At 42.3% G+C, this 12,195-nt stretch overlaps 1 pseudogene; it reads left to right on the top strand.

Moving 5' to 3' along the window:
• Nucleotides 1-3,083: 3,083 nt before the first annotated feature.
• Nucleotides 3,084-4,670, top strand: LOC107136050 (annotated as a pseudogene).
• Nucleotides 4,671-12,195: the final 7,525 nt, after the last annotated feature.

The raw sequence follows: 12,195 nt of genomic DNA, 5'->3' as shown, positions 1-12,195 counted from the left end.
AATAGTTGCTTAGCAAAAGTTTGGGACCAGCCACCTCAACAGAAATTCACAATCCTTTATCAGGTGTTCAGATCCAAGTCAATTCTCAGATCTAAAACTCACTGACTGAAGCTGGGTTCCCACGAAGTAGGAATCCAGAACAGCACAGGAAATGTGTACAATAGTGGCCCTACCCTGTCAGTAAAGATTTTAGGGGACAAGTCTGAGGAGCAGACTTTTTTTAGGAAAAAAAAATTAAAAAGCAAGATCTGAGGCACACCAAAACACAGATTTTAAAGTAAAGGGCAGGGCTGGGGATATAGAAAAAAGTTTAGAGGCTAGGAATATAGCTTAGTAATAGAGTGCTTGTCTACGGCACGTGCATGCAAACTGAAGATGGATTGCTGTTGTACCACATCCCATCCAGGGCCAGTCTGTACTTTAGTTCTCTTGGGCTACTATAACAAAGTACCACAAACTGGGAGACTTAAAACAACAGAGACTCTCACAGTGCTGGAGACCCAAGTCCAGGTGTTGTCAGGGTCCTACTCTCTCCAGGAACTCCAGGGAAAAATGCCTCCTTACTGTTTCTAGTTTCTAGCTTCTAGCTTCCAGCTTTTGTCATTGTTAGCAACCCTTGACATTCCTTGGTTTGAGGCAGCATAACGCTAATCTCTACCTCTGTCTTCATCTGGCCTTCTTCCCTCTGCATGCGTCTGTATTACCTTTTTTCTTATGAGAACACTTGACAATGGAATCAGAGCTGCCTTAATCCAGTGTAAACTCCTCTTAATGATCACATCTGCAAACACCCAATTTCCGAATAAGGACACATTCACAGGTAGCAGGGGTTAGGACTTCAACATGACCTCTGGAGAACAGAATATAACCCACAACACCCTCAACGGTGAAATGAGAGGAGAATGACAGTGCACTTGGTCATCCACTTAGGATGTAGTAAGAAAAATGGCCCAAGCTAAGGATATACGCACTCTTAAATTCAAGGTGAGAAATCTGGCTGGTTGGACAGGGATCTGGAAGGGGCAAGATTGGAAGGTCAAGTACAAAAACATGTACTCATGATGAAGAGGCATGTGACTGGACTGTCAAATTGCACAATGAGGGTTACAAAGACTGGCCCCTTTTCTCAACTTAGCAACAATCGTAAATAGCCAACCCCACTTCAAATTAAGGATATAGAAGTGAATTTGGAGAAAAAGGGACTAATTTCGGATGTTTTAGGAGTATAGCATGTAGGACTTGCTATCACCCAGCATCTGTATGAACATCCAACACAGGGCAAGTATTAAACAAACGAAATGGATGAATAAATGATTCTTAAGTTTTGACTCCTGGTCTTAGAAAGATGCAGTACCATCATCTATTGAACTAGGGAAGGCTGAGGAGAAAACCACTTTAATGAGGTGAAAGAGGAATTAAAAGAGCTTCCTACATGCTGAATCTCTCTTTCTTCAGGTTTTCTCTGGCATTTTAAGAGCCTCCTGGGCCACATGTATGTACAAACTAAAATATTAGAAATACACTCTCAACCAGTGAGGGCTGTGTCACAGCTAGTAGGTAAATGCCTCAGCCTCCTGCCCCCAGTGAAATAATTCTGGGGCACATTTCACACTTTCTCAGAGAATCCCCAACGGGGCAATGGGACAGAGCTCCCTTTGAACATAATGGTAACCAGCTCATGAACATATTCTTCATTATCTTATCTCACTTTCACTCACCTCCTTACTTGTGTTGCCTGGAATCCCCTTCCAAGTTAATAATTTCCATAGCCTTTGGTTGCAGAGGATATATAAACTAAGACAAATAATAGTGGCAATAACAGCAGAGCTTGATCCGCAGATCACATTTACCTAAAATTTTCTCCCTTTTCTGTCCATCAAAATTCATATTCTTTAAAACCCAGATGAAATTCCATCCTTTTTCTCTGGAAATGTTATCTGATAAGCCTTTTGGAGTCAATTTCTCACTTGTTGTACCTTCCTGGGCTCAGGACACTTTTCTTGCCCTGATGTACATACAGTGTACATCCCTAGTTCTCAAACCAAACATATCCCTTCTCTTTTTCTCTAGATTTATTTCCTCTGGGGCTGACATGAGTAGGGATTTCCATTTCTTTGAACTAAGGATTTGGAGATTTGAAGTTGAATGTGGAGGAAGGAGACCATCTGGGCATGTAATCTGTGCAAAACACACAGAGCAGCTTACATTTGAATTCTTCTCTGAGGACAAACACTACAAATAATGATAGATAACAGTATATATATATATATATATATTTGTCCTATGCATATATCTCCAAGGGTAGAAAGACTTGGTCAAGGGAATGAGGACTAGCCATGCTATGCAGGCTCCAGAGCTGGCCTATCTTAGAATAGGGTGTCCCCTGCCCCGGCTCCTGTACTTTGGTCCCTTGCTCCAGTGGGAAGGGATCACATAAATATCCTGTCCATATTGGGCCCCTTGATGCTGACAGCCACTTCCCAGCCTGGTTCCAATTGGCCTGGCCTGTTTGCCACTGGGACCTGAATGACCAATCCTCTTCCTACCATGGCTCCTGGAAGAACTAAATGAAGTCATGAGTGTAACATGCTCCTGCATGGTAGGTACTCAGTAAGTGGTCCCCTTTCCCAAGGCCTGAACCTTGATCTCTGGGTTGAGGATGCTACCTCAGTTCCCTGGGGTACAGGTGCACATTCACGTGTGTAACTAAATGTGTTTCCATGACTAGGGATGAACCTGTGTAATCAAAGTTCCTGTGTTCATGTTCCTGGTATGTGTAGAGTTGTGCAATAAGGGTGTGTGCCTGGGTGTGCATGTGTGTCAGGGAGGACAAGAAATGCAAGTGCATGTGATTTAGTACTGGTGTGTGCCTGAAGGCAAGTGAGTTCTGAGTTGCCAGCAATTGTTGGGGTGACTATAGGTAGAGTGTAAGTCTGTGAGTATCAAGGGCACGAGCAGGTAAGTGTAAGGATGTGTATCTGTGAGAATGAGCAGCTAAGCAAGAGGTGAGTAGGCAGCCTTGTACATCCTGCCCTGACTTCCAGAGTCTGTTTCTCTTTCTCTTTGCTCAGGCCAGCAGCCAGATGGCCAGGCCCATTGGGCAGGCCAGGGGTGGCTTGAAGGATAAACAAACTGCTGTGGAGTTGGAGCATGTCTGTAAGGCTGTGCTCCTTCTCTGCCTGCTGTATACTTCCTTGTGGTCATCATCCTGTACTTTGACATCTATGCCCAGCACCTAGTCCTCTTGAGCCATTCAGTGCCTGCAGCCCTGCCTGTGCCCTCCACCCAGCAGCCAGCAACAGTACCAACTGCTGTCTGCCCAACACCAATGCCCCCACCTCTGGGCTCCCTGAGGTCCCCAGTGCCTGGCTTGACCCCACAGTTCCTGTCCTGCCACCATGTCCTAACTCACCACCTAGTATTGGTGAGCCTGTCTATATTGAGTAGGGCCTGTCTATAGGGATGGGAAGAGGGTCTTACTAGTAGAAGAATAGAGTTCTGAACCATGGGGGTGCCAAGGGTCCAAATCCATTCAAACAGGGATGTTTCTGGAGTTCCATTCCTCACCTCAGGTAGATGGTGTCCCTGGATTCTGGCAAAAGCCCTGATTCTTGACATTGTCCTTTCTGCTGTGGGCTGACTGCTGATCAAATTCACCTCACCCACGGTGCAGAGGGAGACCCAGGTGTGCTCCTGGGTAGCCACTACATACCACCTGACTGTACTCAAGCCCAGACAGTGACAGTCACCATCCCATTTAGACACTGGGAGCATCACTTACAAGAACGGCTCCACGATGTGGAGGCAGTAGCACCTGTGAGATGGCACCTATGTCATCAACCAGTATGGTGAGGACATCTTCAACCCAGCCAAGCTGCTCAACATGGGTTTCCTAGAGGCCTTGTAGGAGGATCCTGCTTAGGAATGCTTCATCTTCAGCAATGTGGACCTGGTCCTGGTGGATAATCACAATCTGCACTGTGGCAGCAAGCAGCCCCACCACTTTGCCATTGCAATGGACAAATTTGGCTTCTAGCTGCCCTATGCTGGCTACTTTGGAGGTGGGTTGGGCTTGAGCAAAGCCCAGTTCCTGAGATTCCATGGCTTCCCAAAGAGTACTGGGGCTGGGGTGGTGAGGATGATGACATCTTCAACTGGATCCCCGTGACTGAGATGAAGATCTCACACCCTTACCTGTGAATAGGCGGCTACCATGTGATCAAGCATGTCAGAGGCCAGCATAATGAGCCCAACCTCCAGAGGTTTACCAAGATTCTAGACATGAAGCAGGTCAGGGAGGTGTCTCAGCAACTTATTCACCAACATTACAGTGGACATTGGGTGGCCCATCATGGCCCCCTCAAGACTAACACTCATGGATAAAGCCTCTCAGTGCCAAGGATTGCCTGCCAGAGACCTGACCTACTGCCTGGCTGGTAGCTGTTCTGTAAGGGACCCCTAGGATTGAGGCTAGACTGTTCTCTGAGGGTCTTCAGTAGACCTGCCTGCTGCTCCTAAAAGTTTAGAACCTGCTTTAAGAGGCTTCTAATACCTTTTCTTACCCTACTCCACAGCCAAGCCCCCCTTACTCTCAGGGTCAGGCCAGTCCCTGCACTGCCTCATGAAGTAGCCTAGGCTAGGTCACTCCACCTCTCTGTGCATCAGTCCCCATCTCCACGGCCTTGAGTTCCCTAGGACCTAGGGGGCAGTGTCTCTTCTAGGGGGATTTCTCAGACCTGGGGATCCCCCATGCTCCTAGGGGAGGGGAAACCTTTCTCATTTAAGATTGTAGGGGCAACCTTTGGTACATTCCTTGCTGAGAAGCAGCCCTAGGAGGAAACCAGAGGGGATGCTGAATTGTCACCTGGGATCTTGGAGTTTGGCCTTTGCATGGAGGGTACAAGGGGAGCCTGGATCAGTCAGTCTGCTTCTTGCCTCCCTGTCTCAGAGAGGAGGCGAAACCCCAAAACTGGCTTGAATTTGTACATTGCACAGAAACTTGTGAGGCTTTGGTCAAAAACATAAATGGATCAAGAAAGAAAGAGAGAGAGAAAAAAGAGAAAAGAAAGAAAGGAGGGAGGGAGGGAAGAAGAGAAGAAAAAATACAGACTTGGTCAGAGCCTTTCTCCTCCCAGTGAATCCCTAAAGGATGTACCCAATGTAGAAAAAAAACAATATAGAGAGCTCTGGATACTTGGGCTGCCTACCTATAGCCTTAACCTCCAGCCCTAAGTCTCATGATATATCACTTTCTCTAAAAGAGGAGACTGAAAAAGTTAACCGTGGAACATACATATAAAAGAAGGAGAAAGAAAACCTTGGGTGAGGGGATCTTGTCATGTGGGAGTGGGCCCTGGGTCCAACCATATAGAAAGGAGGACACCATTGCCCTAGGTGCATGTATGATTGCAGGAATGGTGTGACTCTGCTTCACATACAGAGAAGCGAAAACTCTGCTCCATTTGTGTACAATTAATCGAATGTCATGTATAGATTTCTAATGTCATGTATAGCTTCCTAATGTCATGTATAACTGATTAGAACTAATATAAAAAAATTGACATCAAGTTAAAGCTTCCTTTAAAAAAAGAGAAAGAAAAAAAAAGAGAAGCTTTCACCAATGTTCAGAGAGGGCTGTGGCAGTGGTCTGTCCACTTTCTACTGAAACAGAGCAGAATAGGGAAGACACTCACAGGAACACACTCACAGGACCTCGCAATACAATACATGCTGACAGCAGTCTTCCAAGCAACTGGACCCAATTCAAGTACTTGACTCTAACTGTCCAGATTAACAATCCCTCTCTTTTGGAAAAATTGCAAAATAGAGGTGAAAATGAAGAGCAGACAGCTCAAGTGCCTGCCTCTTGTAGAAGACCACACATCTCACCTGTTGTATCCATTGTTCCTAAAAATACAATCCAACGTCACATCACCTCATTTTATTTTTGGCTCAAAAAATAAATCTCCATAGAATCTTCTCTTCTCAGGCATACTATAAAATTCTAAAGGGAAAGAACTGTCATCTATTTCCTTTGTAGTCTCCATTACCCTAGGTACATGTATGATTGCAGGAAGGCTGGGGATGTGAAAGAAAGAAAGAAAATTCTTTGGATAATAATAATTATAGCAGTTATATTTATTGATTACTTTCTATTTTCTTGGTATTGTTTTAAGTGCTTTACATGATTAGCTAATTTAATCCTCACAACAGTCCTATAAGGCATATACTATCTAAATTCCCATTTTAAAGATGAGGGAATTGAGACTCAGCTCAAGTAACTTTCCTAAACTCTTAGAGACAGAAAGTAGCAGAGACAAGATTTGAATATTCATCCTATACTGCCTGGAAAAAAATGTGAAGTTTACAGAGGAAGAGAAGATGACAGGGAGGGGTAGTCAACAACATGGGGAATATATTAGTCAAGGTTCGGCTAGAGGTACAAAACTCATAGAAGATGCATGCAAAAGTTTTAAAAGATTTTTAGATAAAAAATTGACATGCAATTCTAGAAGCTGGCTCAGGTCTGAGGTTTGTGGGACAGATAGGAAAAGATGATTGATGGAAGGGAAAATAATTGCAGGCCCAGTAGCTGTTTCCACTTCCTCCCTCAAGGAAGGCCTAAGCCTTTTAAAGGAGTTCCAGCTGAAAGTCAGGACAACCTAGGATAATCTCCAGGATTATTAACTTAAATTCAGTTGATTAGGACTTTAATCACAAAAGTACAATCTCTTCACACCAGCACCTAGATTAATGTTTGTATGAGAAAACGTAAGTAAAGTGTGATGTTGCAATATCACCATCCTTCAACTCTCCCCCCAAACAGAGCTTTTGCATCCAATCTTAACCAGGAACAGGCTAGGAAGGGAATTCTGAGGAGTATTGTTCAGCCTAGCCAATTGACACATCACAAAGCCATCACAGGCTGCAAGGAGATTCTATAAGGCATGAACCAAGGGTTAGATGGGGTGACAGCCAAGGCAATACCAAGGCAAGAACACAGAAGAGACTAAACACTCATGGCTTCTTTTAAAAAGGTAATTGAGATGGGAGTGAAATCCTAAAACCCCCATTGGGACTCCAGTGCAGGACATTAATGGCAAATGCTATGTTTTTTAGATCTGCTGGGTTGGGAAGGAGCTACAAGATCTGGTACATGGAAAGCCTGAGAGTCCAAAGGATAGGAGCAGGGGATGGGGTGAGCTCCACGGATAGAAATGAAACAGATGAAGAGCTCAGTGTTTCCAACACGTTTCATGTGAGTAACCAAATGGCCTACGCAGCCCTTGATAGTCACTAGTGGAAGCAGTTGTATTCCGTAAAGTCACCACAAACAATGAATTAACAAGTCTTGAGACAAGGCCCCTAAGGGAAGTTCAGGGTCAGACCCCTGTGAACCCTGCTCATAATATTTTCATCAGCCGCTCAGGACATGACTGTGTCATGCTGTGTTTCTGTTTAAAAGCACCTTGTTCAGCATGCATGGTTGATTCCTTAGCCCCTGACTTGTGACCAACAGCACTATTACACATAGCTGATCAAAAATCATCCAACACAAGTATTCCTCCATGAGACACACCCCAGCCTTCCTGTGCTCAGAAACTCTGAGCAGACTTCAGTACAATTTAATTTAAATAAATTATCAAACTACTTTTGATAATTTAAATAAATTATCAAACTACATTTGATAACTTATTTAAATAGCAAAATCACTTACAGAAAGTACCAAAATGCAAAAAAATAAATAAATAAAACAGGCCATCAAATAGACCACAGAAGGGACAGTTGTTTTCAGTATGATAGCTGAAACAAGAAGGCAGAGAATCACCTTGTTTAACCTCAGCTGGGATGTTCACGTCAGGGGACTCCGATTTTCCGCTCTTCTGTTCATGTCCAAGAATGACTGGAAAAGCACCCCAAGTGTTAATTTTAGATTAAAAAAAAAAAGTTTCACCAAGTATGTAAATTTGCAAATGTAGCATCTGAAAATAATGAGGACCAACTCTAGGTATGAAAATTTACTCTCAGATTAATGTGAACGGTTAGAGAGTCCCAACACTTGACACTGTTTATGATTCCATCCTAGACAGATTTATGATTAGGTCTCCAGCATGCCAAGCAGGAAGATCAAGCAAGCAATCCATTATCCATGCTTTTCAGGACTCAGGGCATCCCGACATTGAAACTCCTTGGCTTAAAGTCTGCTGACCTAGAGTTTTTGTGGTTTACATTTAACCACAGAGGCCACTCTGCTTTGGAGTTGGGGCCTGTGGTTCGCTGCTTCTTATTTGGTTTATTTTCTCTATGCCTACCCTTTCTCCACTGTAGCTGGACAAACAGCAAGTGCTCGATTGTCCTGCTCTCATCAAATCTTACTCTGTGTGCAATAAGAAGACAACTTCTGCTGAATCCACATGTGTGCAGCAAAGGAAACTGGTGGAAAACACTCTCAGACTGGCAGGTCCCCCTAAATGTCTCAGCTCTATTTTCAAGTGCTAACCAGCAATTCCAATTTCTCTACTCCACTCCTGTTCCTCTCCTAGACAACTATTTCACACTTTTCTCCTCTCCCAAGATGTCAGATCACTATTTAGCCCATTAGAATTGTTATGACTGCTTGCTTGTGACTGGAGATCATTCTGATAGGAACTGGACTGAACTAGAACATCATGTTCCTTATCCTCAATCTCTGCTGTTGAATCTATTTCCTCTGTGACTGAGAAAAGAGAATTAATCAGAACAGAATTTCTATACCTTCCCAACATGACACCTACCAATTTCCGGCATCTGTACTGATATCCCTGCTCTCCCTTCCATTAAAATGAATGAACTGTCTCTCTGACTTCTTTCCAAAACCAGCTCCTCCTTGTGCCTGGGACCCCACCTTTTCCCATCTACTTCAGGATATCACTCTAGTAATTATCCTTGCTTGCCTCACCATCATCAGATGCTCCCTGTATACTGGATAATTCCCCCCAAATATTTTTATTTTTCACAACTTAAAATGAAAACAATCATTCGACTATTTCCTTCCAGTTGCCACTCATTTCTCTGTTTCCCCTTTTTAAAAAGCTATTGAGAGTTGTGTTTACTATCCTTCAATTCCTCTCCTTTAATTCTTATTTGCTTATACTCGAGAGGAGTTTTTATTTCAACCACTTAACCAAAACATCTCCGACTAAGAAACCTAACATTCAGTAGTCAGTCCTCAGTCCTCTCCTTATCTGGGTCACTTGACATTATTAACACTTTCCTCTGAACACATTTCCCTCTCTCTGGCTCCTCCCTCTCCTGAGTCATTGCTCTAGTTCTTTGTTTGTACCTGATCTCTAAACACTAGCATGTCTTATATCTCAATCTTTGCCTTTCTTCTTTATACTCTATCTTCTTCTCTGCTCTTGTCCATCTCATCTTCTTCATGGAGTTGAGACTCCCAAATTCGGATCTACAGTCTAAATCTCTCCCTTCGATTCTAGAATCCAACTGCCTACAGCCATCTTCACTTGCTTTCTAATGACATCTCATGGTCCAAATAGGAACTTTTGATTTGCCCCATGAACCGACTCCTCCTGTATTCTCTCTCCACAAGTTTCAACTAATCCATTAAACTAATCCCTTCAAATGTACCAGTGTGTGGCCCCTGCTCCCCACCTCCAGGCCTTGTCTATACTAGAGCCCGTTGTTCACTCTCTGCCCTACTTTGTTGCACTGATTCCGGACAGACAGGTCTCTTTGCCTCTGTCCTTCACTTCTGGCATACCCAATGCATCCAGGGCCAGTATCATCAGCATGTGGCCCCTACAGTTACACAGGGCCCATCACTCAGAAGGACTCAATGTGCAGTTGAAATGTTTTTTTCTTGAAATTCTTTATAATTTTTGAACAAAGAGTCTCACATTTTCATTTGGCACCACGTCTCCCAAATTATCTTGCCAGTCATGAATATACCCAAACAAGCCTTTAAAATTATAACCCAAAACATATCACTTCTCTACAGTGGTTTCCACCCTCATTATAAAATGCAGTCTCTACAATAGACTCCAGGGACCCAGGTGACATCTCTCCCCACCTGTCACCTCTCTGATCTCATCTTCTACTACTCTAGCTTACATACTCCTCAATGTTCCCCAAACATACTAACTCTTTCACTTACATACTCTTGCTTAAACACTGAATGACTTGCTCTCATGTTTTCTTCAAGCCACATTAAAGGTGGGGCTTTCCATTTGACAACATACAGCACCTTTTCATTTCAAAACATTAGAAAAACTAGGGATAGTAGGAACATACCTCAACATTTTAAAAGCTATCTATGCTAAACCCAAGACCAATATCATTCTAAATATAGAAAAAATGGGAAAAAAAATCCTTCTAAAAACTAGAACAAGACAGGGATGCCCCCTTTCACCACTTTTATTCAACATATTCCTTGAAACTCTAGGCAGAGCAATTAGACAGACAAAATAAATTAAAGGGATACAAACAGGAAAAGAAGAACTCAAACTATCATTTTTTGCTGATAACGCTATTCTATACTTAGAAGATCCAAAAAACTCAACTGGAAAACTTCTAGAATTAATCAATGAATTCAGCAGAGTAGCAGAATATAAAATCAGCACTCATAAGTCAAATGCATTTCTATACATCAGTGATGAATCCTCTGAAAGAAAAATTAGTTAAACTACCCATTCACAATAGCCTAAAAAAATATCTTGGGAATCAACTTAACAAAAGAGGTGAAAGACCTCTACAATGAAAACTACAGACCACTAAAGAAAGAAATTGAAAAAGACCTTAGAAGATTGAAAGATCTCCCATCCTCTTGGATAAGCAAAATTAATATTGTCAAAATGTCCATACTATCCAAAGTGCTATACAGATTCAATGCAATTCCAATCAAAATACCAATGTCATTCCTTATAGAAATAGAAAAAAGCAATCATGAAATTCATTTTGAAAAATAAGAGACCCAGAATAGCCAAAGCAATCCTTAGCAAGAACAGTGAAGCAGGAGGCATCACAATACCGGACCTTAAACTAGATTGCAAAGCTATAGTAACAAAAAACACCATGATATTGGCACCAAAATAGACAAGTAGACCAATGGTACAGAATAGAAGACACAGAGACAAACCCACATAAATACAGTTATCTCATATTAGACAAAGGCACCAAAAACATACATTGGAGAAAAGATACCCAACAAATGGTGCTAGGAGAACTGGAAATCCATATGCAGCAAAATGAAAATAAACACTTAATCTCTCACCATGCTCAAAACTCATTTCAAAGTGGATCAAGGACCTAGGGATTAGTCCAGACATCCCGTGCCTAATAGAGGAAAAAGTAGGCCCAAATCTCCATCACATCAGATTAGGCCCCAACTTCCTTAACAAGACTCCTAAAGCACAATAAATAAAATCCAGAATTAATAAATGGAATGGACTCAAACTAAAAAGCTGCTTCTCAGCAAAAGAAACAGTCAGTGAGGTGAAGGGAGAGCCTACATTTTAGGAGCAAATTTTTGCCACATGCACATCAGATGGAGCACTAACCTCAAGGATATATAAAGAACTCAAAAAACTTAACACCAAAAAAACACAAGCAACCCAATCAATAAGTGGGCAAAGGAGCTGAACAGACATTTCTCAGAAGAAGATATACATTTGATCAACAAATATATGAAAAAATGTTCAACATCTCTAGTAATGAGAGAAATGCAAATCAAAACTACTCTAAGATTTTGTCTCACGCCAGTCAGAATGGCAATTATCAAGAATTCAGACAATAAGTGTTGGCAAGGATGTGGGGGAAAAGGCACACTCATACATTGCTGGTGGGACTGCAAATTGGTGCAACCAATCTGGAAAGCAGTATGGAGATTCCTTTGAGAACTTGGAATGGAACCATCATTTGACCTAACTATCCCACTCCCCAGTTTATAACCAAAGGACTTAAAAACAGCATACTATAGTAATGCAGCCACATCAATGTTCATAGCAGCTCAATTCACAATAGCTAAACTGTGGAGGCAATCTAGATGCCCCTCAATAGATGAATGGATAAAGAAACTATGGTATATATGCATGATGGAATATTACTCAGCATTAAAAGAGAATAAAATTATGACATTTGCAGGTAAATGGATGGAGTTGCAGAATATTATACTAAGCAAAGTAAGCCAATCCCAAAAAA

The sequence above is a fragment of the Marmota marmota genome, unplaced genomic scaffold (assembly GCF_001458135.2).
Source record: "Marmota marmota marmota unplaced genomic scaffold, marMar, whole genome shotgun sequence".
Lineage (NCBI taxonomy): Eukaryota > Metazoa > Chordata > Mammalia > Rodentia > Sciuridae > Marmota > Marmota marmota.
This window is presented reverse-complemented; position numbering and strand designations above follow the sequence as displayed.